The sequence below is a fragment of the Uloborus diversus genome, chromosome 4 (assembly GCF_026930045.1).
Source record: "Uloborus diversus isolate 005 chromosome 4, Udiv.v.3.1, whole genome shotgun sequence".
NCBI classification, from domain to species: Eukaryota; Metazoa; Arthropoda; class Arachnida; order Araneae; family Uloboridae; genus Uloborus; species Uloborus diversus.
This window is the reverse complement of record NC_072734.1, coordinates 155,321,104-155,327,377: the sequence shown is the minus strand read 5'-3', so window position 1 is coordinate 155,327,377 and position 6,274 is coordinate 155,321,104.

The window sequence follows — 6,274 nt, the reverse complement described above, 5'->3', positions numbered from 1 at the left end:
TAAACACGCAATTTCGAGTTATCTTTGTTGAAATTGCTGGAGGGAGGAAGATTCGGTCGTCTCCTATCGAAAGTTTTCGAAATTGAAGTATAAAACTCAAATTTAGGCTGTCTTTGGTGACGTTAGGGGGGATGGCATCTTTCCTCCGGTAATTTATCGGCACTATTTTGTCAAAAACACATTTATGGCTAGATTTGGACACGATATAGGAGAAACGGGAAAGTATTCCGAACTGAAATAGTTTTCGGAATTAAAATCAATTTTTGGCTATATTTTTGTGAAGGAAGGTTTTTAGGGCTCTAAAAAGCGCAATTTTGTGCTATCTTTAGTGACGTTAAGGAAACCGGGAAGCTTCAGTGGATCTTTCTGAATATTTGTCGATATTAATATCTGAAAAATACAACTAAAGACTTTTCTCCACCACACCTCGGCGATTGATGGGGGATGCCGGATGCCCTATCGCCGTGAAAATTTACATAAGCCATCCGGATTTTTTTAGAAATGGAAGTCCCAAAATCATATTTTAGGCATTGTTTGATAGCGATGGGACAAAGAGCGGGCTGGGGTTCAGTGTGCCCTTAAGAACTGTTTCTTGAAACTGAAGTCAATTTCAGGCTAGTTTAGGCAGGAAGGGTTTGGTGACTCCACGGAACCGTCTAGAAACGAAATTTTGAGCTATAGTGATTACTTTGGAGAAAAGGGGGATCCGGGGTATTTCACCCAAAGTTCTTCGAAACTAATCATTAAAAAACGCAATTTTAGTTTGTTTTTGATAAGTTAAGTGAGAGGGGATGGGAATGGGGGCCTCTCTAGAGACGCTAATTCAGACTATCTTTGGTAGTAATGTTAGGGAATAGATTTCAGGGCCCTCCACAGCAAGAAATTCGAAAAATGCTATTGAGTAATTTTTGATGACGTTAGAGAGGGCAGTCTCCAAAAAAGACATTTTGGAGCCATCATTTTTAGGCTATGTTTGATTACATTAAGGAAGAAAGGGTGAATAAGAGACTTAATTGGATCCTTAAAATCGGTGGTTCAACCAGCGAAATTTTCCGAAAAGAAAGTCCTAAAAGGGCAGTTTGAAGCCTTCTTTAGTCTCGTCAAGGCATCCTTTTGATCTTCGTTTTGGAGCCACACTTAAAATTTGTAACCCGGGGCAAAGGCCCTGTCCTCCTACTTGATCTGAAACCGGGCAGTTCATTCGTGATTTTAATTAGAAACAATTGCTGTAAAGGGGGAAAATTAAAAATTTTAGTTCGTTGATTATACATGTTTGACTCTCAGGGGAGTTGCAATTTTCCATTATCTCTCCAGTCCCCACGCATCCACGACTACTGAACACAGAATTTGTTGTTTGAAATACTTGCGAGAGTATCCTATCAGCATAGTTTTTTTTACACAAAATATGTCTTCATTGTTTAGGGTCAATAAAAACTTGGGAGGCTGGGTGAACCATTAGCGGCATTTAAAAGGCACCCTTTCGTGCTTCGGGGGCGGGGATTTTCTTCATTGCCCCTCCCCTGTATCCATGCCTGGTTGCCAGTTCTGTCACAAATTTTGCAACCAAATGAAGCATGTGTGTAAAGAGTTGATATTAATGGATAATGGGGCAACATAATGTGCTCTAACATTCCATTTTTCTTAATAAGCTATGCTGTTGGAAAATTGGCACTTACTTGGATAATTGAACATTTGAAATTCAGCATATTTATTCGACATATTATGTTATCTTGTGAGAAATTCTTGAGGAATTTTGCTTGATTAAAAGAACTATGTGATGCGGCCTGCGGCCGCCCCTTGCTTTGGCCGCCCTTGTGCGGAGCACGCTCTGCACACCTGCTAGGATCGGCCCTGTAAAGGGGGTTGAAAATTAAAAAAAAAAAAAACCGTTTTACAGGGGTCTATTGCTGTAGAGAATATTGCAATATTGAGAGGAGGATAACATTAATTCCTATGCGAGTTCACCGGGACACTAAAACATTATTGTAGTAGAGGGATTATCGTTGTATCGGATAACGTTGTAGCGAGGTTTTACTGTATTTGTATTTAATGTACGGTGTTTTTGAGCAATCACGATTGCTTATTGTTCTCACTTGACTGTTTTGATGTCCTTTGATTTTATTTTCCCACCGCCACCCTCTGCAGCATCACCGTCGACTGGGTCCTCACGATGCTTCTCCTATAGCAAAAGCCGTCTCCAGGTTGCATCCATGTTCTACACACACGTGCATACATACACAACTACACACGCACGCACGCACACACACACACACACAAACACATACACCTACACACACATACACAAACACATACACACAACTACCCACACATTTATGCCTGCACACAGACACAAACACATATGCCTACACACATACACATACCCCCTCCCACACACACACACACATTCATATACACAACTACCCACACACTTATGACAGCACACAGACACGAACACACACGCCTACACACATACCCCCTACACACAAACACCCATACTCCACACACACAAACACACACGCCTACATAATACATACACTCGTGATTGCGAAAAACATAATTTGAATTCAAAATGTCAAAATTCAAATTATTTTTTTTTCTTCTCTCCATTAGAAAAGGACTTTCGCTATTCTCATTTTCACTGATGAACTATTCAAAAAAGGAAAAATAATCACGATTTTTTGTTCTAAGATTTTAGTCGAGGAATTGTTACCATATACAGTCCTATCAAAACTGGGGAGGGGGGGGGGGGGCATTGCTCCTCATGACCTCCATAAATTCGCCCCCCCCCCCCCCAAAAAAAAGAATATCAGATAGTCAAATCGCTGTTATGAATATGCGAAATCTCATCGCTTGGGCATTCTTGTTTGAGCGCCTGCACGATATCATTTCAATGGCACTACAGTTTGAGAAAATTGGCGCTCAAAAATAAGCAAACCATTGCGTCAATACTGCATTAATGTTTCACAAATGCTGTAGTTTGAACATCTATTTCTTTACAATTTTGTACCATTGTAAAACTATCAGTACTCATATAGGAGTTCCCAAACTGCTCCACGGACTCCTAGGGTGTCTGTTGCAAACTTAAAAAAAAAAAGTTCAATGTCTAAAAACTTAGGAGGATACTGAAATATGTAGTAGCACAGATTCGAGGGTGCAAATAAATTAAAATAAAACTATCAACTTTCAAAGGGACTTCTGGCCCTCAAACAATGAAGGACTGCGTGCCAAGCGCCTAGCCTTCAGAAGACAACACAATAGATGGTGGTGCCATCTATGGACAATTCGAGAATTTAGAACCAGGCCAGGAGCCGAATAACTTTCTGGTTTGGCACCCCCAGAGGTATCGTTTCACATGGAGGACATTGTGACCACGAGCAGATTTAACGTCGCCCAGTCACCATTAATGACGACGGTGGATCTTCGACCAGCGAGGATCGAACCCGAGACCCTCCGGCCCCAAGTCCAATGCCTTACCGATCAGGCCACCACGGACATAAAATAAAATAAAATGAAAAAAAAATAAAAAAAACCCGAAGGCGCACAGACTTGCGGTTCCAAAAAAGAAAAAACAAAGGCGCACAGATTCAAAGGCAGAAAAAAAAAGAATGAATAAAAAAATAGATAAATAAAAAACGCAGTTTTGAAAACGGGGGAAAAAAAGAAGATTGCAACCAAATTTGGGGTTTAAAGAAACAACAACAACAACAAAAAAAAACACGAAGCCGCTCATGTTTCGAGAGAGCGACAAAAGAAAAAGAGAGAGAAAGAGAGCGAGAGAGAGAGAAAAAGAGTGTGCGCACGTTCGACGGTGCAAATAAAATACTAGAAAATAGACTGAAAAAAAAAGTCGCACAGGTTTGTGGCTGAAAAAAAAAGAAAAAATTAATTTGAATTTTGACATCTTGAATTCAAATTATGTTTTTCGCAATCACGATTGTGTGTATGCAGGCGTGTGTGTTTGTGTGTGGGTGGGGGGTATGTGTGTTTGTGTGTAGGGGATGTGTATGTGAGTGTAGGCATGTGTGTTTGTGTCTGTGTGCAGGCATGAGTGTTGGTAGTTGTGTGTATGAGTATTTGTGCGCGTGGGGGCGGTGTATGTGTGTGTAAGCTTATGTCTTTGTGTCTGTGTGCAGGCATGAATGTGTGGGTAGTTGTGTGTATGTTTTTGTGTGTGTGTATGTGTAGGTATCTGTATGTATGCGTGTGTGTATGTGTTTGTGTGTATGTGTGCGTAGGTGTATGTGTTTGTGTGTGTGTGTGTAGTTGTGTGTGTGTGTGTGTAGTTGCGTGTGTGTGTGTGTAGTTGTGTATGTATGCGCGTGTGTGTAGGACATGGACGCAACCTGGAGACGGCTTTCGCAAGAGTAGCAGCATCGAGAGGGTGAGGCCGGTCGACGGTGATGGTGCGGGAGAATGCTGGTGGGAAAATAAAATGATAGGACGCCAAAAACAGTCAAATGAAAGCAATAAGCAATCGTGATTGCTCAAAAAAAAAAAAAAAAAAAAAGGGGGCGCATAGACTCAAGGGTGAAAAAAAAAATGAATTTTGACATTTGGAATTCTATTTCTATTTCTATTCTATTCTATTTCTATTCAAGAGTCACAACTGACTACAACTGTATTTATGTCGAGGTCTGCATGCTAGTGCCTTGCCTCCATTATTTTATATACCGATAGATGGCAGCACCATCACCGGATCGAACAGTTAATGAGAATTTAGAACTAGTCCAAGAGCTAATAGCTACCTGGTACTAGCACCCCCAGAGGTATCGTTTCACTTGGAGGACATTGAGACCACGAGCATATTTAACGTCGCCCAGTCCCCTTTAATGACGACGGTGGGTCTTTGACCAGCGGGGATCGAACCCGAGCCCCTCCGGCCCCGAGTCCAATGCCCTACCGATCAGGCTACCACGGCCCCACACTTGGAATTCAAATTATGTTTTTCGCAATCACGAGCGTGTGTGTGTGTGTAAGTAGTCATGTGTGTTTGTGTCAGTGTACAGGCATCTGTGTGTGTGTAGATGTATGTGTGTGTGTATTTGTGTGTATGTGTGCGTATGTGTGTGTTGTGTCTGTATGCGCTTGTGTGTAGAATATGGATGCAACCTAGAGATGGTTTTCGCTATAGGAGCACCATCGTAAGGCCGGTCGAAGGTGGTGCTGCAGAGGCAGGCGCGGGGAAAATAAAATCATACGACATCAAAACAGTCAAATGAGAATAATAAGCAATGTGATTGCTCAAAAAAACCGAAGGTGCACAGGCGGGAGGGGGCACCGAGCCGTGATTCGATGTGTCGGCGGGCCAGTAAAACTTTTTAGGGGCCGTGGTAGCCTGATCGGTAAGGCATTGGACTCGGGACAGGAGGGCCTCGGGTTCGATCCTCGCTGATCGAAGACCCACCGTCGTCATTAAAGGGGACTGGGCGACGTTAAATATGCTCGTGGTCTCAATGTCCTCCAAGTGAAACGATACCTCTGGGGGGTGCTAGTACTAGGTAGCTATTAGCTCCTGGACTAGTTCAAAATTCTCACTAACTGTTCGATCCGGTGATGGTGCTGCCATCTATCGGTATATAAAAATAATGGAGGCAAGGCACTTAGTACGCAGTCCTCGACATAAATACAGTTGAAGTCAGTTGTGACTCTTGAATAGAATAGAAAACTTTTTATTTTTTGAGTGGGAGACAGGGCAGGATATTGATGATTTTTAAAATTCACATACGTTTTCTTTTAGATCCCCAATGCTGCCTAATGCCATTTTAAAGGCAGGGGAAAAATAGATACTGCTCCATCATCCTTTATCTTTTTTCTATATTCAAGTAGAAAACAGCGATTTAATTTATGTAACTTGGCAACGGTACTAAATGTCAAAGGAGTTGTTTACAAGCGTGGTCGAAGCATGCTGAGCTGAGTGTCGAGTTTTATACTCTGCCATAATATGTCAAGATTTTATAGCAAATGATTTATTGTTAAAATGATACCGATGTAACCTGAATTTTGAAATATATATGGCTTTCCTTTTTCTCAAGTAAAATATAAAAGTTCTTCATCGGCCTCATTTTTCGTACTGATAACTTAACGTTTCAACAATGCAAAGTATGTATTTTTTTTGAAAGATGGTATTATTTTTATCTCAATATTAGTTTGCATTCTATTGGAAAAGTTTTATATCTGTTATTATACATTTTTCATTTAACGAAATTTATTTATTGATTTTTTGTTTTGAGTGGAAGAAATTTGGCAGTTTAAAAACGCATTATTTATTTCTCAA